The sequence below is a fragment of the Nycticebus coucang genome, chromosome 11, assembly GCF_027406575.1.
Source record: "Nycticebus coucang isolate mNycCou1 chromosome 11, mNycCou1.pri, whole genome shotgun sequence".
NCBI classification, from domain to species: Eukaryota; Metazoa; Chordata; class Mammalia; order Primates; family Lorisidae; genus Nycticebus; species Nycticebus coucang.
In genome coordinates this window covers 79125585-79153464 of record NC_069790.1, presented here as the reverse complement: position 1 = coordinate 79153464, position 27880 = coordinate 79125585, and the positions used below count along the sequence as shown (strand labels likewise).

The window sequence follows — 27880 nt, the reverse complement described above, 5'->3', positions numbered from 1 at the left end:
GTTATTTTTTCTTTTTTTTTCTTTTCTAACCTGAGAATTTCAGCTTCCTCAACCTTTAACTGAAATTTGTCCCTCTAGTTCATTAAGCCAATTTTATTTTGCTGGGATTTTCCCCTTACATCATAGGGGAAAGTATGTTTAGCAGAAAGCCAGAATAATCATAGCACTCACTTAACAGTCCTACATTGCCAATTGTTTAGTGTCTGTAAACAGTAGTTTCATAAATTTTGTCCAGTTTTCCTGATGCTAGGGTGAATCCTATGCCAATTACTCTTTTAGGCAGGAAGCAGAAGTTTAAAATCTGTTCTTAAAACTAAGTTATCATGGTTTTTCTTTTAGCAATTAGTTATAAACTACCTTGTAGCATTTCGTCTACTGCTATCTTATAGTTTTGAAATCTTTGATTATTATTTTACTTTTTATGTCTGATTTCTTATGTTAGAACCAATAAGCCGTTAATATTCTGTATCGTGTAATTCTGATTCTTGGTGTTTGAAATACCTGCCCTGGACAATATTCTTTCATAAGTATTTCTCATTTTTTTCCTGTTGCTAGAAAGATCAGAAAAAATCAAATAGCTATAAAATGGATGCCTTTGCAAACTTACGCCTTCTAATCCCTTGTCATTTTTCTCTCTCTCATAGGTGTTATACAGGCAAATGGTCAGCAAAGTTTTCTTGTGAAAGAGCAGATAATAGATACTTCAGATAATAGATATGTGGGCCATGTATAGTCTTTATCACATGTTTCTTTTTCAACCCTTTAAAATTATAAAAACATTCTTAGCTTGAGGGCTCAGTTTGGCCCATAGCCCTTTAGTTTGTTGACCCTTGATAAAGACTACCACTACATTGTTCAAGGACCCTTCCCCCCTGCTACCCCCATTTTTTATTTTTTGAGACAGCCTCAAGGTGTCACCCTAGGTAGAGTGCTATGGCATCACAGCTCACAGCAACTTCCAGCTCCTGGGCTTAAATGTTTCTGTTGCCTCAGCCTCCCAAGTAGCGGGGACTATAGGCACCCGCCACAATGCCTGGCTGTTTTTTGGCTGTAGTTGTCATTGCTGTTTTGGCAGGCCTGGGCTGGATTTGAATCTGTCAGCTCTGGTGCATATGGCTGATGCCTTAGCTGCTTGAGCTACAGACGCCGAACTTCCTCTCTCTCATTTTTATCTGAAGACCTTACCTCTTACTTAATTGCAAGAACAAGATTACATTTTGTCAATTTTTTGCTTCCTGTGTATCTCATCTAAAAGCATACCTAGATCTTCAATTATTTTCCATCTTTTGTTCTTACAGGAAGCGAAGATGTATACCTATCCTTCTTTTTTTTTTTTTTTTTTTTGTAGTTTTTGGCCGGGGCTGGGTGTGAACCTGCCACCTCTGGTGTACGGGGTGGTGCCCTACTTCTTTGAGCCACAGGCACCGCCCCACCTATCCTTTCATTTAAGCTTAAACCCACTCTGTGAGTTCTTAGTTTCTTCCTCTTCTTTGTTCATTCAGACCCTGTTCCATTTTGCTCCCTCATTCTTCCAACTGTGCATATTTTCTGTGTTCTCACTTTACTCCTGCTGCTTTAAATTTTACATTTATGCCATCCACCACCACGGTTTGTCTTAAGTCCTTTTAGTTGAGTCTAAATTGCAAATGGAAAAATAATTACCTTTAAATTGTATTAAAGTACATATCTATAAAGTGTTTTAATGATACATACTTATTTATGAGTCAATCTTGTCCATGGTTTCCTTATTAAATTAATAGCTCCCCCCCTCCCCAGTAACCACATATTAAGACATATTAGAGCATCTCAAGCATAAATGTTCTGTGGTGGAAAGGGAAATTAAAAGGCAAAACATCAAGTACAGATTTTTTTTCTTTTTAATTTAGGAATCAGACTAGATCTAGGCACATTGTGTTGCAGGCATCATCTCACAAATCTGCCAACGCATATCCTTTCTGAGCTTCAACACAGCTGTTGTCCTAACCACTTGCTCTTCTCGCCCCTCCATGACAGTGGTTCACATTGGTGTTTTGGTTTATGTTGGGGAAGGAAAAATGCAAAAGAATTCCTTCTTCATTTTTCTTATGATGATACGACTTAAAAAAAATTCACCATAATATAAGTTAAGTAATAGTGGCTTCTCTAGGATCGTTCTTATACTAAGAAATGTGAAGGATAGTAGGTGTTTTAATATAGTTGAGTCCATTTATATTAAAAAAAAACATTTAAAGAATAAGGTTACTTGTAAAGAATAAAGACACATTAAAAAACTACATGTTCTTACAACAATTTGTTCTATTCTTTTTCCCCTGTAACACAGTTATTCCTCCCCCGCTCCCCACACAACAGATTTGTAATGTAAGAATAGAATCATGGTGCAGCCTGCAACTCCCAGAGGTAAAACACACAGTACTAGACTTCCATCTGTAGATTTTACTTTTCAGATTTCATGTCATTTTCTCAGAGTTAAATTCAAATTTGAAAGCATTTTAAGCTTTCAAGGATTGTATTTATGTTAGGTTGTTCTCTTAAGTGGTTTTATCATACTAGTTAATTGTATTGTATGCTTAGATATCTTATGAGGTGCAATTATTTTTTTATTCTTTTTCAGTTATTTATGCTATAACTTTGCAATTGCTTGTGTCCTAAATTTTAATTTTATCTTTTTGTTATATTGGGACAGTTTTGAAATGATCTTTTACTTAAATTAGCACCATTAATGAGTCTTTTATGTATTTGATCAAATTGATTTTGAATTAGATCTTTCAGGCATATAAGTATCTCTAAGAATGCTTTGAAATTGAAGAAAGATGATATAAATGATCTGGAATGATTAGTAACACGGCAATTTAATGTTTTCAAATGCATGTTTGACATTATACTTGGCTTTGAGACTATTTAGCCCAGAATAAAGAAAATTTATTTGGATAATAATAGCTGTGTTAAGTATTTTAATCTGCTGAATTACAGATGAACTCTTATACTAGTAGAATCAAAATTTGTGCCATATTGTGCTCTCTTTTTGAACATGTGATGTAATGAAGATATTTCAGATAAGTTAAAAATACAATTGTTTCACTAGGTTTAGAAGGGAGACCAATAAAGCTGTTATCACGTTGACTTATGTAATCTGGTAAAATTACTCTGTGAAAACATTAGGTAATTTAACATCTGAGGTTTTGACTGTTTCTTGCATCTTGGAAGATCCCTTGATTTATAGTAATTTGTTTATTAGCTGAGACAAGAATATGGAACACATACTGGTGTTGCTGATGTTCAGGAAAGGAGTCATTTAGCTAATATGTGAGCCTTGTCCTGCCTGCTTTCTCAGTTTCATCCTGGTTAGTTTTCTGTATTCCTTAGATTCTCATTATGGATGCCATATGCAGCACCTTTCAAGAGTTGCATTTAAAAACTGGGGAAGACTTGAAGACTTTATATCTGTTGAAAATACCATATTTATATGAGAGATTTGAATCTTGTACTTTCAGCTGTAATTCTTGCTAACTTTTATCTTGTGGAGATGTGATTATCCAGGTCATTTTAAATAATATCAAAATCACCAAAGGAAAGTCTGATTGCTTGGTTAAGCATTTTATTTACTTTAAATATCTATTCATTACCTTCTGTGTATCAGGGTATAAGATGCTAGAGAAACAATGACAAGTAATGCATTTGTAGTTTAGTAAGAAAGATAAATACACCATAATAGTATATAGTCAGTTCAGTACTGGGTTAAGTATAATGTTCTGTGAAATCACATAAGAAGAACATGATTAGGGAAAGCTTTCTAGAGGAAGTGGGTAAGATGAAACATGAATGATATTCAGGTATTAGCCAGATCAAGGGGATGAGATCACTCCAGATTGATGAAAGTATGCCACATACAAAAGGTACAGAATTCCCTAGAAGGAAGTAGAGATGGGGAACACAAAGGAAGAAGGACACAGGGAAGTGTTGAGACATATGTAGTAAATCATCATGCAAGCCATGTTAGAAACCTTGAACTTTTATAGAACAGTGGTGATTGCATTCAAGAAAGTAATGTAATCAGATGTGCATTTTTAGAAAGATCACTCTGACAGCAAATATATTGGAATACTATTAATAGAAACATAATTAGAGATAGGAAAACCCAGTAAGCAAGAATGAATGGTGGTAAGAATTAAAGGAGTAGCATTTAGGATGGAACAAAGTAGCACATACAGAAGCAGTAAGCTTTGGTGAGAGAAGTAGGGCTGACCTGGGAAATTAAGTAGGTGGTAGAGCTATTCTGAGTTACAGTTCTTAGGAGAAATGGTTTTGGGAAGAATGATGATAAGTGTACAATTGACATATAACTTTTGACTCCCCCAAACTTAAGTAGTAATAGTCTGCTGTTGAACAGAAGCCTTAATGCAGTGGTTCTCAACCTCCCTAAAACCACAGCCCTTTAATACAGTTCCTGTGGGTCATGACCCACAGGTTGAGAACCGCTGCCTTAGTAGTAACATAAATAGATGATTACACATATTTTTTGTGTTCTATGTATATGTTACTGGTATATATTATATTCTTACAAAAAGTAAACTGGAGAAAAGAAAATGTCATTAAGACAATTAAAGGAAGAGAATTTATTCAGTGTTCAGTAAGTGGAAGTAGATCATAATAAAGATTTTTCATCCTCCTCCTCTTCACGTCAAGTAGGAAGAGGAGGGGATGGTCTTGCTGTCTTCAGGGTGGCAGAAGCGGTGGGGGAGGTAGGAGGGGGGCAGGAGAGGCAGGTATATTTGGAGTAGCTTTACAGAAATACGTGATAATTTCTGTCTGAAGAGTCCCTGTAGTAAAAGCAGACATGAATAATTGGAACCCTTCTGCCAGACTGTCTAATGTCAGTTTGTTTTCTGGCACGGCTTCTTCTACATCTTCTTCCTCATCATCTAGCAGTGGTTCAGAGAGCACTCTTCTTCATCAAGTCTTTTCACTTCCTCTGGTGTCTGTTAGCTCTTAAATTTCTCAAGGTGCTTATTTTGAAACCCTTCCCAAACTGCCCCCCCCCCCTTTTTGCCACATCCACACCTCCTCCATGTTTTCCTCCTTGTCATGTATACTGTGGAGTCACACAAAACATACGGACTTTCCTCCAGCAGGGATTTATTGTTTTGAGTTTGATACTTTTCACAGCTTTTTCTGTAACAATGATGTCATCAATGGTGTAATCCTTTCAGCCTTTCACGATGTTCTCTCTCTTGGGGTTCTCTTCCATAGCATGGACAATCATTTCCATAGAGTAAGTACCATGTGTATGAACCTTAAAGGTCCTTAGGACCTCCTGATCTAGAGGGTGAATTAGAGATGTCGTTTTTAGGGAGAAGGAGGCACTTTCAGGATTGAGCTCATGGGGTTCTGGGTGGCAGAGGCATTGTTCAATACCAAAAGAACTTAAAATGTCATCCCTTATTGGCAAGGTACTTCCTGACTTCAGGAACAAAGTAGCAATAAGACCAATCTAGAAGAAATGTTCTTGTTGTCCAGGCTTTGTTGTTATACAGCCAAAAGACTGGCAACTGGTGTTTATCTTTTTTCTTCAAGGTTTGGGAGCTGGCAGCTTTTATAGTTAAGGGCAGTCTTTTTTTTTTTTTCATTGTTGGGGATTCATTGAGGGTATAATAAGCCAGGTTACACTGATTGCATTTGTTAGGTAAAGTCCCTCTTGCAATTATGTCTTGCCCCCAGAAGGTGTGGCACGCATAAGGGCAGTCTTGATCATAATAAATCTGACTGCATTCGCACAAAACAGTAGCGTTAGCTTATCACTTCCTGCCTTAAATCCTGGTGCTTGCTTCTCTTATTAAATGTCCTTTGTGTCATTTTTTTCCCCCCAGAGTAGGTCACTTTCATCAGCTTTAAAAACTATTTCAGGGAGATACCCTTTTTCCTCAATGATTTTCTTTTATTATTTTTTTTCAAAGATTTTCTTAATTGTGTCTGGGAACATACTTGCTTTCTCTTGCTTGGCAGAAACAGCTTCTCCTATTATCTTGACATTTTTTAAGCTGAACTTCTTTCTGAAATTATCAAACCATCCTTTGCTGGTGTTAAATTCTCTACTGTTAGATCTTTTACCTTCTTTTGCTTTAACTTGTCATATAATGACAAGTTAATGACTTTTTCTTGAATCATATTAGAGTCTGCAGGGATGCTTTACTTATAGCAATCCTGCACCCACATAAAAGCTGCTTTTTCTTTTTCTTTTTTTTTTTGAGATAAGATCTCGGCTTTTGTGTTTCGCTTCGTTGTCTGGGCTAGAGTGCAGTTGTGTGATCATAGCTTGCTGCAACCTCAAACTTGTGGACTTAAGCAATCCTCTTGCGTTGGCCTCCTACACAGCTAGGACTACTGCCATGCACCACAGCATCTAGTTAATTTTTAAATTTATTTTGTAGAGTTGACGTCTCCCTACATTGCTCAGACTAGTCTTGAACTCCTGGGCTCAAGCAGTTGTCCCACCTCAGCCTCTCAAAGTGGTAGGTTTACAGGCATGAGCTACTGCACCTGGCCAATAGCTGCATTTTCAATAGAAGATAAAAAGGTATTTTCTTTTTTTTTTTTTTTATTGTTGGGGATTCATTGAGGGTACAATAAGCCAGGTTACACTGATTGCACTTGTTAGGTAAAGTCCCTCTTGCAATCATGTCTTGCCCCCATAAAGTGTGACACACACCAAGGCCCCACCCACCTCCCTCCTTCCCTCTTTCTGTTTCCCCCCCCATAACCATAATTGTCATTAATTGTCCTCATATCAAAATTGAGTACATAGGATTCATGCTTCTCCATTCTTGTGATGCTTTACTAAGAATAATATCTTCCACGTCCATCCAGGTTAATACGAAGGATGTAAAGTCTCCATTTTTTTTAATGGCTGAATAGTATTCCATGGTATACATATACCACAGCTTGTTAATCCATTCCTGGGTTGGTGGGCATTTAGGCTGTTTCCACATTTTGGCGACTGTAAATTGAGCTGCAATAAACAGTCTAGTACAAGTGTCCTTATGATAAAAGGATTTTTTTCCTTCTGGGTAGATGCCCAGTAATGGGATTGCAGGATCAAATGGGAGGTCTAGCTTGAGTGCTTTGAGGATTCTCCATACTTCCTTCCAGAAAGGTTGTACTAGTTTGCAGTCCCACCAGCAGTGTAAAAGTGTTCCCTTCTCTCCACATCCACGCCAGCATCTGCAGTTTTGAGATTTTGTGATGTGGGCCATTCTCACTGGGGTTAGATGATATCTCAGGGTTGTTTTGATTTGCATTTCTCTAATATATAGAGATGATGAACATTTTTTCATGTGTTTGTTAGCCATTCGTCTGTCGTCTTTAGAGAAAGTTCTATTCATGTCTCTTGCCCATTGATATAAGGGATTGTTGGCTTTTTTCATGTGGATTACTTTGAGTTCTCTATAGATCCTAGTTATCAAGCTTTTGTCTGATTGAAAATATGCAAATATCCTTTCCCATTGTGTAGGTTGTCTCTTTGCTTTGGTTATTGTCTCCTTAGCTGTACAGAAGCTTTTCAGTTTAATGAAGTCCCATTTGTTTATTTTTGTTGTTGTTGCAATTGCTGTGGCAGTCTTCTTCTCTTCTGTTGAATAACAGATGGGTGCAGGAAGAAATAAAACAGGAAATCATTAACTTCCTTGAGCATAACAACAATGAAGACACTAGCTACCAAAACCTGTGGGATACTGCAAAAGCAGTTTTGAGAGGAAAATTCATCGCTTTACATGCCTACATTCGAAAAACTGAAAGAGAGCACATCAACAATCTCACAAGAGATCTTATGGAATTGGAAAAAGAAGAACAATCTAAGCCTAAACTCAGTAGAAGAAAAGAAATATCCAAAATCAAATCAGAGATCAATGAAATTGAAAACAAAAGAATCATTCAGAAAATTAATGAAACAAGGAGTTGGTTTTTTGAAAAAATAAATAAAATAGATAAACCATTGGCCAGACTAACGAGGAATAGAAAAGTAAAATCTCTAGTAACCTCAATCAGAAATGATAAAGGGGAAATAACAACTGATCCCACAGAGATACAAGAGATCATCTCTGAATACTACCAGAAACTCTATGCCCAGAAATTTGACAATGTGAAAGAAATGGATCAATATTTGGAATCACACCCTCTCCCTAGACTCAGCCAGGAAGAAATAGAGCTCCTGAACAGACCAATTTCAAGCACTGAGATCAAAGAAACAATAAAAAAGCTTCCAACCAAAAAAGGTATTTTCCAAAAAGCATAAGATTTTCCTACCTGCTAGTGTAGCAACAACAATGGCTTTACAAGTTTCCTTTTCCTTTTTTTTTTTTTTTTTTTACGATGATCTTTATGGTAGATTCATGTATCTTGAGATTAAGGGCAATTGCAGCTCCAGAACTCAATCTATGGTACATATCAAGCAATTCAGCCTTTTCTTATAATGTTAGGACTTTCTCTACTTCATGGGAGCACTTCCTCCATAACTGGATGGCACTTTGTATGGGTCCTATGGTATTATTAAAACTTTATGGTATTGCACTAAAAATGATGAAAAATATATGTTGAAAATTATGTAAGTACCATGAGAGATCACTTTTCACTGTGATACACAATTCACTGGAAAGACTAAGCTGTTTACATGGAGATGATTGTGTGGTGTTTTATGGGAATGATACTTGAGCTCACTGCAATAGCAGCAGAAGGTGGCTATGAAATTATTATATCAGTACAATTTGTATTTGTTAATTTTATGCAGCTGTGATTTAATATTGCATCTTGATATTTGTTTACATTTCTTTTGCCTACACATGACTCTAAGGTTGTGTATATTTTGTGGTAATAAATGATAAAATAGACTAGTATCTACAAATGTTATGTATTTTGTGCATTCATAATATACTTAATTTTTTCTTAATTTTTTGCATATGTCTAGGCTATGTGGTTCATCTGCAGGTTTCAAATTGCTAGAAATCTCCAGAGTAGGCAAAGCCAATTGAGCCTACTAAACTTCTAATCTACAGAACTGTGAGATATAAATTACATTGTTTGGAGCACTAATTTTGTTATAATTTGTTATGGCAGCAATAGCGAAGTAATGCAAAGTGTCAAGGATCCAGAAGAACCTTAGCTGGGTGATTCTGGCTCAGAGCTTCTCATGAGGTTATAGTGAAGCTGTCACGTAGGGCCTGACTGGTGCTGGAGGATACAGTTTCAAGCTCACACACATGGTTATTGGTAGGCTCCAGTTCTTCACTGAGAGGGTCTCTTCAGAAGGTTGTTCACAACGTGGCAGCACACTTTGCCCAAGGTGAGTAGGTAGAAAGAGAGTGACAATGAGAGCGTGTGAGTACACAGTGTATAGGTGGAAGCCATATGTCTTTTATAATCAAATCTCAGTTGTCATCATTTCTGCGTATTCTCTTATTTACATGGGCCAACCCTGAGATAATAATAAATTATACTACAGAAGAATGTGATTACGAGGGAGCATGGACCATAGGGAGATCATGTTGGAGGTTGGTTACCACAAAATATGTGTGTGCCTAAGATGACAAACTGCCAGTTCCATATACTTCACTGGCCATATAGGGTACCAGGTCTGCAGTGTAATTTTAGGCAAGTTATTTAGCCTCTCTAAAACTGAGGTTATTTATTCAAAATTGAAGTTAGTTTTATATGTCAGTGCTAGAAATCAATGTAAGCTAGTTCAAGGAAATGAGGTATTTCTTGAAGGTCCTAGCACTTTCTATTTTTGAATGTGCTATATGAAAATTAAGGATCCTAAGATATTTTTGAGAAATTTGAGGAACGACAGAAGATAGAAGACTGTCATTGGTTTATGTTGGTCAAGTTTGGTCACATCATATGAATGTGGCTTCTCTCTCTGTAATTATAAAGATTCTAGGAAGGCTTCTTAGAAGGGTTGCTGAGTAGTGCCACTACTGCAAGGGGCACTCTGTTCAATGTAGACTGCATGAAGGGTACTTGTAAAGTTGTGCAGTACGCAGTCTGTGTAGCTAAACATAATGGCCCTGAATTTTTGTACTTTTGACTGGTTTAGGATTTGTGTCCATGGGTATAATTGTCTCTTTTGTTTATTGGTGTGTCTTGTAGCATGGTGGCTAGCACGTGATTACTCAATAAATATTTGCTGAATGAATGAATGAGTGAGTGAATGATCGATGTGGCAATATTACCACTATTTAAGTATTTAATGCTTTTTAACATATACCATTCGTTTTAATTATCATAAATAATATTGTGGATTTGTGTCTTATTTTGTAGCACCAAGAAGGTTCTATTTGCACTAAAGAATGAACTGGAACAATTTATAAAATAGTGGAATAAATGAAAGTATCATTACTTGCTAGCCACTTTTACAATTCATCTTTTTAATAGCTGAGTCTAAACTAGAATTGATAGTAGACCCATGTGCAAACAGTTGCTTTGTGCTGAAGAATTGCTTTCAGTTTGTGTAAGCTCATTATTAGTATAGAGAAGTTTAATAATCTTAAGTATTTTATGGTTATGTGTAAGCTACTTTAGTTGTATTTTGAGGAATTATGCTGTTGTCTCTTAGTTAAGGTTTTGAAAATATATATGGTTTTATAGAAAAATTAAATGAAGACCTATGAAGGTGTTTTTTTTTTTTACCACCTCCACGGATATTTATTTACTCTATTTCTACTTTCTAGTGTCAGAAGTTAAGTGTAATTTTGAAGGTATGGGTATCACAACCCAAAAGGAAGTACTCCTGGCCGGGCACAGTGGCTCATACCTGTAATCCCAGCACTCTGGGAGGCCGAGGCAAGTGGATCGCTTGAGCTCACAGGTTTGAGACCAGCCTGGGCAAGAGCAAGACCCCTTCTCTAAAAATAGCAGGCATTGTGGCCGGCGCCTGTAGTTGCAGCTACTGGGGAGGCTGAAGCAAGAGAATTGCTTGAGCCCAGAGCTTGCTGTTGCTGTGAACTATGATGCCATGGCACTCTACTGAGGGCAACAAAGTGAGACTCTGTCTCAAAAAAAAAAGTAGTACTCCTTATGAATAGTACTTTTTAAAATTTTCTTTTCAGTTATTTAGAAGAATTGTTTTATTCAATTCAATTTTGATTGTGTGTCTTATGGGGAAAATGCTATTCCAGTTTTACAGGAATAGCATAACCCTTGTTCATAGTACAGCATTTGAATATTTGGGTTGAGCAAAGCCAAGAGAAGTATACAAATAACTTTAATATGGTCAGTATTCAATGAAATTTTATTTCATTAAAAATGTGATGTGAAGGTGCAAAAGAGACCATCTGGTTTGAAGAATAAAACCAAGTTTCATGAAATGGGTGGGGATGAATAAACCTCAAATTTATTTTTGTTAAAGTAACTGGATCTGAACAGGTATAATTTTGAAGTGTTGAGTTGGATTAAATGGAAAAAACAACAGAAGGAAAATGCAGGTATCCGCTGATTTAATTTTTGAGCTTTTAGCCTTAAAATTCTGAACTGTTTGGCCTATACTACTTTATATGATTAACTTTTTACTTTGAATTATTGCAAAGAGTGATAAGATGGACTTGAATAATTTAAACTCTATAAAAATAAACCTAAATAATAAATTATATGATTAACTTGCTGCCGTGGCCTGCAACCAGCCAGTTTACTGAGGAGGGGAGTGTTGAAATGTTAGCTAGACTAGACGAGGGTAGTGGAATATACAGACTTACTGCAGTGGAAGGAGCAACAGAGGAGACCAGTTAATTCATTATCCTTATTTTAGAGATTAAGAATGAGAACTAAAGGGATAAATGAGTTGCCCATTTTCTACCCATATTTATAGTGATGGAGTTGGCACTTTGTAGGTCCATGTTGTGTAACAGTCAAGTCTATTGGGGTAGTTTGAAGCAAACCTCAAATTTATTTTTGTTAAAGTAACTGGATCTGAAATATGTAATTTGTACACAATCTGTAGTCTGCTACAGACAAATCAATCTAGTTCTTCCCCTGCTTTCTGCCCTTCTTACTAGAGGTCTCATTTATAGTTCACCTACAAGATGGTAAAGAATATATGAAACTTGTAGTATTAGTTTGGCTGTAGCAGAGACTGTAAGGAGGATGAGTAGGAACATAGTTTTGCCAGTTGGCTTACATTCTTCATGGCACATGAATAAGACAGGAATTCTGAACTACCTTGACAGAGGAAGATATTGAATCAACCACAAAATAAGAGGATTTTTAAGAAAATTTTTTTTTTGTCTTCCCCACCTTTTTTAAACTTCAGATTAACATGAACAAAAAATAATTTTTGGACTAGGTTATTCACATTTTCATTTTTTATTAGCAGGATAACTTTAGGTCTCTCCTCTACCATAATACTTCATTACGCTGGAAATCTCATTTTGACCAGAGGTAATTTTTCATACAGTTTTATTGAGATCTAATTAACATATCATGTAACTAAGTGTACTATTGTTTGTGGTATATTCAGAGAGTTGCACCATCATAGCCACAATCTAATTTTATTTTATTTCATTTCTTTAAATTATTATTATTATATATTTTTTTGAGATAGAGTCTCACCCTGTTGCCCAAGGTAAGATGACATGGTGTCATAGCTCACGTCAACCTCAAACTCTTGGACTCAAGCAATCCTATTACCTCAGTCTCCCGAGGAGCTGGTACTACAGACATGTGCCACTGTGTCTGGCTAATTTTTCTATTTTTCATAGAGAAGGGTCTTGCTCTTGTTTAGGCTGGGCGCAAACTTCTGAGCTCTAGCAATCCACTTGCCTCAGCCTCCCAGAGAGCTAAGATTACTGGAAGGAGTCACCGAGCCCGGCCCACAATCTAATTTTAATGCATGTCATTATTTCCCCCCAAAACTTCATACACATTAACAGTCACTGTCCTTCCCCCTCATAACCATGTAACCCTAGGCAACTAGTATTCTACTTTCTGTGATTTGACTATTCTGGACATTTCATATAAATGGAATAATACGTAATCTTTTGTGACTGGCTCTTTCATGTAGTTTCAAGATTCTCACATGTTGTACCATGTGTCATGTCAGTATTTCATTCTTTTTTATTACCAAGTAATAGTTTTATTTGTTCATCAGTTGATGGACATTTGGGTTATTTCTGCAAATAATTTCTCTTATTCTGTGGGTAGTTTTTCCTGAAGGAAATTCTTTTTTTAACATGAAGTTAACATAGTTTGAGAAATACAAGTTATCTTCTTTTTGTGAGCCTGAAACAAAGAAATACCCTTGATACTGCATCTTTTAAAGATATTAGACTCCACTCAAGCTAGGAATTAAGAAATAGGAAGTTAGGAACTTAAGAGATAAAATGCAAGGTCAGCTGTTTTATTACAGTATTTTTCAAATTGTATCTTTAGAACCTGTTCTTTCTTACTGGTGAGCTTTTAACATCTCACATTTGTAAAATTCATATTTGTATTCTTTGAAGCACTTCTGTTATAGTGTGTTATTGGGTCCGCCATCTACTCAAATAATCTGTAATCCTAATTTATCTCTCTTGGTGACAAATTGTATAGTATAACTTTCCCTTTTCTTATTGACTTCTCCTCTGTTGCCACAACTATTCAACTTAGTGGTGGAAGTTCTAGCTAATAAAATCAGGGAAGAGAAGGAAACAAAGGGCATCCAAATGGGAGCAGAGGAGGTCAGACTCTCCCTTTTTGCTAACGATATGATTTTATACTTAGAGAACCCCAAAAACTCAACCACTAGACTCCTGGAAGTGATCAAAAAATACAGTAATGTCTCAGGATATAGAATCAATGTCCACAAGTCAGTAGCCTTTCTTTGTATATGCCAGTAACAGCTAGGATGAGAAGCTAATTAAGGACACAATCCCTTCACAGTAGCTTCAAAGAAAATGAAATACCTAGGAATAGTTTGCATTGCCACTGCAGTGTAAAAGTGTTCCCTTCTCTCCACAAAACCTAATATAACCCTTTGGAAGGAAGTATGGAGAATCCTCAAAGAACTCAAATTAGACCTCCCATTTGATCCTGCAATCCCATTATTAGACATCTACCGAGAAGAAAAAAAATCATTTTATCATGAGGACATTTGCACTAGACTGTTATTGTGGCTCAAATTACAATTGCCACATTGTAGAAACAACCTAAATGCCCACCAATCCAGGAATGAACTAATAAGCTGTGATATTTGTATAGCATGGAATACTATTCAGCCACTAAAAAGGATGGTCATTTTACATCTTTTGTATTAATTTGGATGGAGTTGAAATACATCCTTAGCACAGCAGCACAAGAATGGAGAAGCAAGAATCCAGTGTACTCAATTCTGATAAGAGGACAATTGATGCTCGTACATGGTGAAGGGATGAGGGATGGGGGAAGGAAGAGAGGGAGATGGGGGTCCACAGTGTGTGACACACCTCTTGGGAGTGGGACACTATTAATAGAGGGACTTCACCCAGAAAATGCAAGCAGTGTAACCTGGCTCATTGTACCCTCAATGATTCCCCAACAATTTAAAAAAGAAAGAAAGAAATGCTTAGGAATACACCTAACAAAAGAGGTGAAGGACCTCTATAAAGAAAATTAAAAACCCTAAGAACAGAAATAGCAGAAGATACTAACAAATGGAAGAACATAACCATTCTTCCCATGGTTGGGACGAATCAACATTGTTAAAATGTCTGTACTTCCCAAAGCAATCTACAGATTTAATGCAATCGCCATTAAAATACCAACATCATGTGCTTGTTTCAGCAGCACATATACTAAAATTGGAATGATACAGAGAAGATTAGCATGGCCCCTGTGCAAGGACAACACGCAAATTTGTGAACCGTTCCATATTTTTGAAAATGCCGTGAAGGCTATGTTAACCAGTTTGATGAAAGTATTTCAAATTGTATATAAAACTAGCACATTGTACTCCATAATTGCATCAATGTACACAGCTGTGATTTATTAAAAACTAAAAAATACCAACATCATACTTTCAAGACATGGAAAAAATAATTCTTTGTTTTGTATGGAACCAGAAAAAACCCTATATAGCTAAGAACTCCTTCTCCTTCTCCCTCTCCTACTCCCCCTCCTCCTCCCCTCCCCTCCTCCTCCCCTCTCCCTCCCTTTCCCCCCATTTTTTTTTATATGAAATTCATTTAATCCTCAGATGAGACTTTGTTTCTAAAAGGTAACATGTAGCTTGAGGCATATATGTGAATGTTGGGGACATGCTGTTAGCCTGATGTTTACCTTGAATGCGTATATATGTAAGTATTTGAAGGATTTTTTTTTTTTAATATCTGCAGATTACTTATAAGACATACGGCCATATCATGCTTTCTCTTTCATTAAGACCAGATGCTTAGTACTTGAAATTGTATGAGATTTTCTTTCCTTGTCTATGAAATAAAACATTTGCTTAGTTCATGAATCATAGTTTTTGATAGAAGGAAGAGTCTTTTTAAACTAATTCATACCAATAGGTTTATTATTTTGAGAAATATTTATATTTTAACATTTAACCTATTTTATGAAATTATTCCCTGATTGATGAAATCCGAAGTGTTTTAGTGAAGAGAATAATGGAGTGGGGGAGAGTTTTGAGTATTAGTCATTAAAATTTAGCACATATGGTCTAAGGAAATGCCAGAAGAGATACAAGTGATATACTGTGAAAATACAAAAGATAGATAAATTATTTATAATTTGGGAGATTAGAAAAGGTGTTATACAAGGTGTATGTTAACACTTGAACTGAATATGTAAAGGTAAGATTTGAGGGAATTGGGAAGTGTAAGCATTTGTAGTTAGAGGAGAATATTTCATATTTTAGCTTGAAATGTAAGCTCTGGATTATTGGTCAAATATATTGGGTTGAATGTACACCTTTATTTCTACTTTCTCCTTTAAATTCACTAAAATGATACTGAAGGGCTGAAAAGGTGTCAAGCCACAAGGCCAAAGAATCCAAGAAGAGATACAGATGAGGGAAATTAACAAAATTTGGAATGTGGAATGCAGATAGACGAAGGGTAATTGATTTAGTAAAGTATAGAAAATAGAAATATAAATATCTTCAAAGGGGAAAGCCAGGAATAAGCATGTCACCCAGTGGAATTCTGGAAAGGCTTAGCAATAGAAACATTATATACTTTTGAATGTAAGTTGAAGAATGAGACTAAAAACAGGGAAGAGGTTTAATTTCTTACAAACTTTTTGCTTAGAATCTTGAGGAAAGTGGGTATAGTGTTGGAAAATAGGTGTATTGACTGGGGACATTCCTTCTTAGCAACTAAACATTCTGAAGATCCATTCAGTGGCCAATTGAAGGTTAAATGGAGCACACTCAGGTAAAATTGTGAAGTAGATGTCTGCTCTAAATTTAAGGAAGAAATAAGAAGTTGAGGTAGCATTTTGGCAGTCCTTAAATTCCAGTGGATAAATTCTTTCCTCCTAGTGGCAAAGCCCTCTCAGTTTTAGCATTCAATTCTCTCTTCATCTACTTACCGGAATCTGTCGTGAATAAGGTATTTAATGGTGACTCTCCTCTCTAATTGTGTGTTGTAAGACTCTAATCTTGGGCGGCGCCTGTGGCTCAAGGAGTAGGGCGCTGGTCCCATATGCCAGAGGTGGCGGGTTCAAACCCAGCCCCGGCCAAAAACCACACACACACACAAAAAAAAAGACTCTAATCTTGTTAAAGCAATTCCAGGTGCATCTGTCATGATCATGCTTACTGTGTGTGCTTCTGGGGCTAATAAGAGGAATTGCTCCTATTTTTCTATATTTCGCTCCCTTTCTGCTTCATGCTGACCATGTGTGTATACATTTGAACTTTTGGCTAATAGCATTTTCGTTTTCTTTTATTAAATCATAGCTGTGTACATTTATGCAATCATGGGGCACCAGACACTGGTTTTATATACAATTTGACATATTTTCATCACACTGGTTAACATAGCCTTCCTGGCATTTTCTTAGTTATTGTGTTAAGACATTTGTATTCTACATTTAGTAAGTTTCACATATACCCTGGTAAGATGCACCGTAGGTGTGGTCCCACCAATCACCCTCCCTCCACCCACCCTCCCCACCCTTCCCCACATTCTTAGGTTATAATGGGGTTATAGCTTTCATATGAAAGCTATAAATTAGTTTCATAGTAGGGCTGAGTACATTGGATACTTTTTCTTCCATTCTTGAGATACTTTGCTAAGAATATGTTCCAGCTCCATCCATGTAAACATGAAAGAGGTGAAGTCTCCATCTTTCTTTAAGGCTATATAATATTCCATGATGTACATATACCACAATTTGTTGATTCATTCATGGGTCGATGGACACTTGGGCTTCTTCCATGATTTAGCAGTTATGAATTGGGCTGCAATAAACATTCTGGTACAAATATCTTTGTTATAATGTGATTTCTGGTCATCTGGATATATACCTAGTAGAGGAATTGTAGGATCGAATGGCAGGTCTATTTTTAGATCTCTAAGTGTTCTCCAAATATCTTTCCAAAAGGAACATATTCGTTTGCATTCCCACCAGCAGCGTAGAAGTGTTCCCTTTTCTCCACATCCATGCCAACATCTCTGGTTTTGGGATTTTGTGATACAGGCTAATCTTACAGTAGTTAGATGATATCTCAAAGTAGTTTTGATTTGCATTTCTCTGATGATTAACAATGATGAGCATTTTTTCATATGTCTGTAGGCCTTGCGCCTATCTTCTTCAGAGAAGATTCTCTTCAAGTCTCTTGCCTACCCTGAGATGGGATCACTTGTTCTTTTCTTACTGATATGTTTGAGTTCTCTGTGGATTCTGGTTATTAAACCTTTGTTGGGACATAACCTGCAAATATCTTTTCCCATTCTGAGGGCTGTCTGCTTGCTTTACTTACTGTGTTCTTGTCTGTGTAGAAGCTTTTTAGTTTGATCAGGTCCCAGTAGTGTATTTTTGATACTGCTTCAGTTGCCTGGGGAGTCCTCCTCATAAAATATTCACCCAGGCCGATTCTTTCAAGAGTTTTCCCTGCACTTTCTTCAAGTATTTTTATAGTTTCATGTCTTAAGTTTAAATCTTTTATCCAGTGAGAGTCTATCTTAGTTAATGGTGAAAGGTGTGGGTCCAGTTTCAATCTTCTACAGGTTGCCAGCCAGTTCACCCAGCACCATTTGTTAAATAGGGAATCTTTTCCCCACTGAATGTTTTTAATTGGCTTGTCAAAGATCAAATAATGGAAGTAGCTGGATTCATCTCTTGATTCTCTATTCTGTTCCAGACATCTACTTCTCTGTTTTTGTGCCAATACTATGCTGTTTTGATCACTATCAATTTATGGTACAGTCTCAGGTCTGGTAGCATGATTCCGTCTGCTGTGTTTTTATTGCTGACTAATGTTTTGGCTATTCGATGTTTTTTCTGATTCCATATAAAATGAAGTATTATTTTTTCAAGATCTTTTTTTTTTTTTTTGTAGAGACAGAGTCTCACTTTACTGCCCTTGGTAGAATGCTGTGGCATCACACGGCTCACAGCAACCTCCAGCTCTTGGGCTTCCGCGATTCTCTTGCCTCAGCCTCCCGAGCAGCTGGGACTACAGGCGCCCGCTATTTTTTCAAGATCTTTAAAATATGACAATGGAGCTTTAATAGGAATTGCATTAAAATTATATATTGCTTTGGGTAGTATAGACATTTTAACAATGTTGATTCTTCCCAGCCATGAGCATGGTATGTTTTTCCATTTGTTAACATCTTCAGCTATTTCTTTTCTTAGAGTTTCATAGTTCTCTTTGTAGAGATCATTTACATCCTTTGTTAGATAAATTCCCAAGTATTTCATCTTCTTTGGCACTACTGTGAACGGGATAGAGTCCTTGACTGCTTTTTCAGCTTGACTATTGTTGGTGTATGTAAAGGCTACCGATTTATGAATGTTCATTTTGTAACCTGAGTCGCTGCTGTATTCCTTGATCACTTCTGAGAGTTTTGTAGTAGAATCCCTGGTGTTTTACAGATATACAATCATATCATCTGCGAAGAGTGAAAGTTTGATCTCTTCTGACCCTAAATAGATGCCCTTGATTGCCTATTCTTCCATAATTGCAATGGCTAAAACTTCCATTACAATGTTAAAGAGCAATGGAGACAATGGGCAACCTTGCCTGGTTCCTGATCTGAGTGGAAATGATTTCAATTTAACTCCATTCAATATGATATTGGCTGTGGGTTTGCTATAGATGGCCTCTATTAGTTTAAGAAATGTGCCTTCTACCAATTTTCTTAAGTGTTCTGATTATGAAGGGATGCAGAATATTATCAAAAGCTTTTTCTGCATAAATTGAGAGAATCATATAGTCTTTGTTTTTTAATTTATGTGCTGAATTATATTTATAGATTTACATATATTGAACCAGCCTTGAGACCCTGGGATAAAACTGACTTGGTCATGATGTATAATTTGTTTGATGTGTTGAATATTTTGCATCAATATTCATTAGTGATATTGATCTGTAATTTTCTTTTCTTGTTGGGTCATTTCCTGGTTTGGGGATCAAGGTGATCTTTGATTCATAGAATGTGTTGGATAGTCTTCCTTCTCTTACTACATTTTGGAACAGGTTGAGTAATATAGGTACTAGTTCCTCTAAAGGTTTGGTAGAATTCTGACGTGAAGCCATCTGGTCCAAGGCTTTTCTTTTTAGGGAGATTTTGTATAGTAGATGCTATTGTAGAACTTTATTTAGGCCTGTTCAACATTTCCACTTCATTCTGGCTAAGTCTTGGAAGGTGGAATGCTTACAAGTATTGGTCAGTTTCTTTCAGTTTTTCATATTTCTGAGAAGAAAGTTTCTTGTAATATTCATTAAGGATTTTTTTGAATTTCTGAGGAGTCTCTTGTTTCGTCTTTGTCATTTCTGATTGATGAAATTAGAGATTTTACTCTTTTTTTTCCTGGTTAGATTAGCCAAAGGTTTATCTATTTTATTGACCTTTTTAAAAAACCAACTTTTTGATGTATTGATCTGTCATATAATTCTTTTGTTTTCAATTTCATTTAATTCTGCTCTAAGTTTGGTTATTTCTTTTCTTCTACTGGGTTTGGGATTGGAATGTTCTTCCTTTTCCAGTTGCTTGAGATGTCCCATTAAGTTGTTAACTTCCTCTCTTTCCGTTCTCTTGAGGAAGGCTGGCAGTGCTATAAATTTCCCTCTTAGGACTGCCTTTGTGGTATCCCAGAGGTTCTGATAATTCGTGTCTTCATTGTTGTTTTGTTCTAAAAATTTGCTGATTTCCTTCTTAATCTCTTCTCTGACCCAGCTATCTTTCTGCATAAGGTTATTTAACTTCCATGTTTTTTTATGAGTATGCAGATTCCTCTTTTTATTGAGTTCAACTTCTATTCCATGGTGATCCGAGAAGATGCTAGGAATAATTTTTATTCCTTTAAATTTCCTGAGGTTAGACTTGTGACCTAAGATGTGATTGACTTTGGAGTATGTTCCGTGGACTGATGAGAAGAACTGATGTATTCAGTTTTGTTGGGGTGAAATGTTCTGTAGATATCTGTTAAATCCAAATGCTGAATGGTTAAGTTTAAATCTAAAATTGCTTTGCTCAGCTTCTTACTGGAGGATGTATCCAACACTGCCAAAGGAGGGTTAAAATCTCCGACTATTATGGAGCTGAAGGAAATCAAGTTGCTCGTGTCTATTAGAGTTTCTCTTATACATTGAGGCACATTCTGGTTGGGTGCATAAATATTAATAATTGAAATCTCATCATATTAAGTATTACCCTTAACAAATATGAAGTGACTATTCTTATCCTTCCTTACTTTTGTTGGTTTAAAGCCTATTGTATCTGCAAATAGAATTGCAACATCTGCTTTTTTCTGATTTCCATTTGCCTGAAATATGCACAACCGTCCTTTCACCCTGAGTGTATATTTATCTTTTAAGGTAAGATGAGATTCTTGTATGCAGGAAATGTGCCTTTGTGCCTTGTGATGCCACTTCGTCGCCTTCAGTGATTCCTATGAGGTGAATATTAGTCTTTTTCAAACTATCCCAGAGCTCTCTGAGAGAATGATCCGTTTTTGCTCTTCATTTCTCTTTCTCTTTGAGAGTTTGGGAGCATTCAAAAGCTTTGTCTTCAATGTCAGAAGTCCTTTCTTCTGCTTGCTCCATTCTGTTACTGAGGGATTCTACTGTATTTTTCAGATCTTTGAGGGCTGCAAAGTCCTGTCTCAATGTGTCATCTTTGGTGATTTTTTGTCTTTAAATTCGTTGAATTATTGAGACAACTTTTGAAATTCTTCTGGAATTTCTAATTCCAACTTTTCCTCTATTCTGTTAATCCTGTTTGCAATCCAAATTCTGAATTCGATTTCTGACATTTTGGCCATCTGTTTATGATGGGTCTTTAGTTGTGTCTGCCGTATCTTTCTTTGGCGGGTTGAACTAATGCTGGTTGTTCATGTTACCAGAGTTTTTCCTCTGATTCCACCCCATAAGTAGTTTACACCATTTGAGTGGATGAGCAGATAAAGAGAAGTTGGGTTGGGGGCTCCTGTAGTAGTGATTAACCAGCCCTGTGCCCAGAAGTTGGGACTCGTGTCTGTACCTTTTTCCCTGGAGGTTTGCCAAGGACCCGTACAGTGCAATGGCCTGAGAAATTGGGGACCTGTTTGGTGTGGTGGAGCTAAGTGGCTCTGTCTTGTTTTCAGCTGGTTTCTGTCCAACCATAGTAAATCAGTTACTCTGGGTTGAAGTCTTAGCTGTGGAGAAATACCTGCATTTAAAGTCACCCTGCCCCCTTAGGCAACAATTGGAAAAGGAAAATCAAACCTTCCCACAGCCACACACTCAGGGTACCACTTGGATAGTCCTCGGGCAATTGGCCCAGTTCAAGAGGTCCAAATCAATTGTCTCAGACAGCACCTGTCCCAGGTTGGAGAGTTCAAAAGGTCTCTGGCAACTAGATCGCAGGGTTCTGCTGGTAACTCAAATATGACTCTCTCTGGTGCTCCATGAGGTCAGGAGGGCCCACCCAGCAAATAGATTATTCTGGGAAAGTTGATGCCTCCTTCCCCACCTTGCACCTCTGTCACACTCAGTCACTGATAATCCCACAGGACTGTGACCCACTTCCCTCCAATAAGCAAATATTCCAGGGGTTTGCGCTTCCCTGAATCACAGGGAGATCTATGTCTCCTCTGCCAGGCCGCTGCTCTCTGCCACTATCCGGCAGGGGGAGGTGAGGCCTGACAACTTGGCGTGCTTACTGGAGGCTGGGGCAGTTCACTCAGTTCTAGACTTGCCCCTGATTGATGTTGCTGACAGAACAGTACACCTTAGTAGAATTGTTTCTGTTCTGGCTGTGTTTCTGTGCAGAACAAACGCTGTCTGAGTTCTCAGAACCTGCGACTCAGGCCCCGTCTGTGCTGCTGCCTGGTCTTGGCTGGAGTTTGTATTGGGCGGCATGGTTAGCTGTCAGTTCCAGCCTCTGCCTGCCCTTCTTTGTCTCAGCTATGATTCCCTTAGGGCTGGGTGCATGTTAGGCTCAGTGAAGTGGTCCTCTGTGTCAGCCCTGCCCTGAGAGTCTGCCGTCTCTGGGCATGTGTATTCTAGTCCTCGGACTCCGCCCAGGCCGGTACAACCTCAGGCAAACTGTTTACTCATGCGGCCTGTATATCCGTCTTGGATCTGTTCCGCCAGTGGCTGCCACCAGAGAAGATGCTGAGCCTCCTCTGGTTATCCAGAGAGACAGAGGGTGTGACTCCAGAATATCCAGGGGTGTGAGGCCTATTCTTGCCAATGCGGCTGCTCTGTACCTCTGGGCACTGCTGCTCCTGTATGGTTACCTCTCAGCTGACCACATTCTCCTTACTCCCTTGCTGTAGAATCAGCACTGACCAGCAGCAGTCCATGCCCTGTCCACACCTCTTGAGAAAATACCCAAGAATCTGGACTCCTGGATGACAGGCTTCTAGACCTTGAAATGAGAGTGGAGGGGAGTATTGGGAGTTCAGAATTGCAGGTAGAGAATATATACAGTTTTACACAGTTTTATGCCTGGCAGGAGAGTGCCATGGCACCCTAATAGGGGAAGTAGGTCCAGTTTTTAGAGGGTCTCTCCCGTGGGATAAAATGGAAGGATGTCTGAACTCTGCTCGCTTGTTTGTATGGAGTACTGCGAACCATTTTCATGGGGGAGGGGACCCCCTTCTGCTTGGCGATGGATTTTGTACCTTTTGTTTTTCTCCTTGGGGTCGCAGCTCACCCCAGCAGAGTCTACACATGCTCTTCAACCTTCCCTTTTGGTTCAGCTCCAATCCACCAGGTCACTTGCTAAACTTCTGTCCTTTAACTCTCCTTCTGGACAGGAGCATCTGTGGAAAGCTGGCTCCAGTCAGCCATCTTGCCTCCGCCCCCACTACTAACAGCATTTCTGACACCACTTATATGGTGTCTTTTCCAAGACTGCCTGTCCAACTCTCTAATACCAGTTGGATGTCCTTCAGTTCAATTCTGACTTTGTCTACCTAGAGTTAGTGGGAGATCCCACAAGTTAAGGGGTCAGTCTGACAAGATTATTCCCACTACAGATGCTAGTTACAAGTCTCAGGTTGTCTCTAATTTTTCTTGTCATTGGGCCATAGATTCAGGAGGTTCCTACAACCTTCTCCTCAGGTTCAATAATTCATTAAAATGGTTTACCAAACTCAGGAAAGTACTTATTATTCCTACTTTATTATAAAAGAAAAAACTCAGGAGTAGCCAAATGGAAGAGATGTTTATGAGGTGTGTTCTTTTAACTCAGAGCTCTCTGAACCCCATTGATTGTGGGTTTTTATGGAGGTTTCATTACATAGGCATGATTGATTAAATCATTGGCACTAGTGATTAAATTTCCAGCCCTCTACTGTCTCTAGAAGTTGGGGAGGTTCTAATCTTGTAATCATGTATTGATCTGTTTGGTGACTAGTTCCCGTCCTGGTGCTACCAGTTATTTCATTAACATGCAGAGTCGCCCCAGAGAGTCTAAAGGTCTGGCACAAAGACCAAATATTTATCTTTTATTATATTGTAATGCCCTTCTTAGCATCTTGTACCTGGAAGAAGGACTAAAAGTAGACTATCTTATAGTTGCTGAAAGTTTAATTCTTTTGCTGATTTTTGCTGAAGAATTCATAATTAAGACTTATGAGAATTAATCTTCTTGTAATTAATTCATTCCAACAAGTATATATTGAAGTTCTCCCATGGCCTATTATACATTTTGCTTTAAGCACTAGAGATACAATAGCACATTTCTGTTGTCAAGGAGATTAAGAGAATGTTTTGTGGGAAAGACAAGTAAATTCATATATGTTACCTTTTATGGATATGGAGAATAATGAGTGAGGAGCAGTTTCTAGGGGAAACAACAAATCATTTTGGACACGTTTAATTAGAGATGCCTTCTTACCTATAAGACAATAATATATGAGTCAAGAAATTCATGGGGGATTTTGAGGCTGAGCATATGTGTTCAGGTGATTAGTGTCTGTTTATGACAATGGTCCTTAGAAGCTGAGCTCCTCCCCAGCAAAAACACAGGCCCACCTCTGCCCTTTGCAGTTCATCTTACCAAACTTAGACTCCTGTTTACCTCTTTCTCCTCAATCTCCTTTTTTCTACTCTGTATCATTTTTGAAATGTCATTTTTGGCACAGAACTTCTGCTTCAATTTGCCCAGTCTTTCAGATCCTGGAAAAGTACAGCCCTTTCTCACTATGAGAGAGAGTGTCTAGGAAGTTTCAATATGTTTACCACTGTGGTGATTTTAGTAATGTTTCCAAGATCAGAATGACATTTTTTACTTGGCCCTACCACTATACACTTATGCTTTCTGGAAACCTTGTGGATAAATGAAGAAAAGCTTTCTTCCTGGGTTGGATGACCTACTTATGAATACTTAAATTTGAGAATCCAGAAAACTCTATCCTTTGGGTATAAATCTTTGAAACCCTGGCTTTTGGAGTGAAAGAGGAATAGGTAGGTTATTTAACAATGTTTAAAGAAGATACAGCATCACAAAAAATTGGTTTTGAGGATGCAAATTTAATTCAACATAGGAATAATCAATCACACTGACAGTTCAAAAAACAAAACATCTCAATAGATAGAGAAAAGGTATTCAATACATTCCATACTTTTTTAAAATATGTAGATTAGTAAGAGATAGTAGGGGACATCCTTAACCTGATTGTGAAAACCTATAAAACAAACATCATATTTACTATTGCTACTTTATACATCATTATACTAGAGATCTTAGCCAGGTTAGCAAGACAATGAAAAGAAAAATAGTAGAAAATTAGGAGGAAAGAAACAAAACTATCATTAATTTTGTTGATGATGTAGTAGTCTAGTTAGGCATCTCAAAGGAATCTATAACATTAGAGTATGATAATCTCTTGTTCTAATTAATAATTATTAGTTATATATAGATTTAATATTATAATGTAATTCATTAATTATTATAATTTTGCCAAATTTGTGGATATATCAATTTATAAAGATTATGTTTTTCTAAACACTACATACAAAGTTAGAGATAAAACTTTAATGAAAAGATACATTAAAATAGCAAAAAAAAAGTAATGTATTTAGGAAAGAGCACTTTAGGTGGTGTGGTAGGCATGAAAGCCTATTTGGAGTAGGGTTCAAGAGAGATGGGAAGAAAGTAATTTTAGATAGAATATAAATAACTTATTTGAGGAATTTTGCTGTAAAGTGCATCAGAGAAAGTAATAGTAAGTGGAAGTAAATTCCAAACTTTTTTTTTTTTTTAAGCTGAAGAAATCCTATTATGTTGATGCGATGGTTCAGGCAAGAAAAAAAAAATTGATAATGTGGGAGAAAGAAGGGAGCATTCCCTAAAGATGTCCTTGATGAGGTGGGAGAGGATAAAACCCAGGGCACAAAAGTTCTTGGTCTTAATATAGTTGCATACCAATGGGGGCGGGGGGGTGGGTCAGGGATGGTTTATTTTTATATGTCCCTGTCTCTCTCTCTCTGCTTTGCAACTGTTAAGGGTAAGGCCATGGGATTGAGTAGCAGAAATTGTGTTGCATAAAGATCATTAGAGGAGAGGAGGTCAGAAAGTGGTAATGAATGGCACAATGTGATGACAGGAAGTTGAAAACTGACATGAAATCCTTAGGGAGGATGGTGGGAAAATGATCTCTTAAGTGTCAGTAATCATATGTACCTTTACAGTAATCTGAAATTTTAAGAAAAGAAATTATGTGGAAAATAAAAGTTTGACACACACACAAAAACAAGCAAAATGGACAATAACCTAACTTCCAGGGATGTGATAGAAGGGGGGTAAAGGAGGCGAGCCTGCAATTTGAGGGGTTGCAGGAGGAGAGAGCCAGGTTTCTATTACAACAAGAAGATATGAATTTATTTCCTTCATAAAGCCTGTTTTTGACTCTCCAAATTATATTTCTTCTTATGGTCATTTCACGCCCTTAAAGCAGTATCTTGTTCATGCTGTATTTGCTTTTGGGCTCTTAAACTTATTCTAGAATGATTTTACTTATGTTATCTTCTAGAAATTTTTGTTCCTGATATTTAAGACTTTAATCCATGTGGAATTAATTTTTTTATATGGCAAGATATATGAGTCCTGCTTCATTAGAAGAATAGCATATGGCTATTATAGGCAATTGATTTTTTACAAGTGTAGAGAGACAATTCAATTGGTAATGAATTGAATGTGTCTTTTCAATCCACATTTAAAAAAGGAATATGGAGGTTCAGTGCCCATAGCTCAGTGGTTAGGACACCAGCCCCAGACATGGGGGCTGGCGGGTTTGAACCCGGCCAGGGCCAGCTAAACATCAATGACAATCAAAAAATGGCTGGGTGTTGTGATAGACACCTGTAGGCCCAGCTACTTGGGTCCTGAGGCAAGAGAATTACTTAAGCCCAAGAGTTTGAGGTTGCTGTGAGCTGTGACATTATGGCATTCTACTGAAGGTGACATAGTGAGACTCTGTCTTAAAAAAAAAATAAATGAATATGGATCACTTCTTCACACCATGCAAAAAAGGAACTCTAAAATGTTTCATAGATATAAAAATCTAATACTCAAAAATCTCTTAGAAGAAAATGTAAGAGTAAATTATTATCATCTTGGTTTCTTAGATATGACACCAAAAGGATAAGTGACATAGAAAAATTAGATAAATTGTACTTTACCAAAATTAAAAACTTTTATATATCAAAGGACACTATCAACTAAATGAAAAGGCAACCCACAGAATGGGAAAAGATATTTGTAAATCGTATATCTGATACAAGGAACTTGTATGCAAAATATATAAAGAACGTTTACAACTCAAAATTTAAAAAGACATAAAATCCAACTAAAAAATGGGCAAAAGCAAGGTATGGTCCAGTGGTTCCAGCTACTCAGGAGGCTGACATAGGAAGATTACTTGAGCCTGAACTTCAAAGTCAGCCTGGTCAACCTTATACCTTTGTTTATTTTGAGACAGTCTCCCTTTCGTTGCCCTGGTAGGGTGCCCTGGCCTCATAGCTCACAGCAACCCCTAACTCTTTGGGCTCAAGCGATTCTCTTGCCTCAGCTTCTCAAGTAGCTGGGACTACAGGCACCTGCCACAACGCCTGGCTGTTTTTTAGAGATGGGGTCTTGCTCTGGCTCAGGTTGGTCTTGAACTCGTGAGCTCAGGCTGTCCACCCGCCTTGGCCTCCCAAAGTGCTGGTATTACAGGCATGGGCTACTGTGCCCAGCCTAACTTTATACCTTTTTAAAAAAATACACAGAGGACTTGA

At 37.4% G+C, this 27880-nt stretch overlaps 1 protein-coding gene and 1 non-coding gene across 2 annotated transcripts in view; both read left to right on the top strand.

Moving 5' to 3' along the window:
• Nucleotides 1-27880, top strand: part of COG5 (component of oligomeric golgi complex 5) — a 332964-nt gene that overhangs the window by 102711 nt on the left and 202373 nt on the right. The window lies entirely within an intron of this gene.
• On the top strand, nucleotides 14763-14869 carry LOC128560503 (U6 spliceosomal RNA). The gene has a single exon (XR_008373001.1). It is a non-coding gene; the product is annotated as a U6 spliceosomal RNA (small nuclear RNA).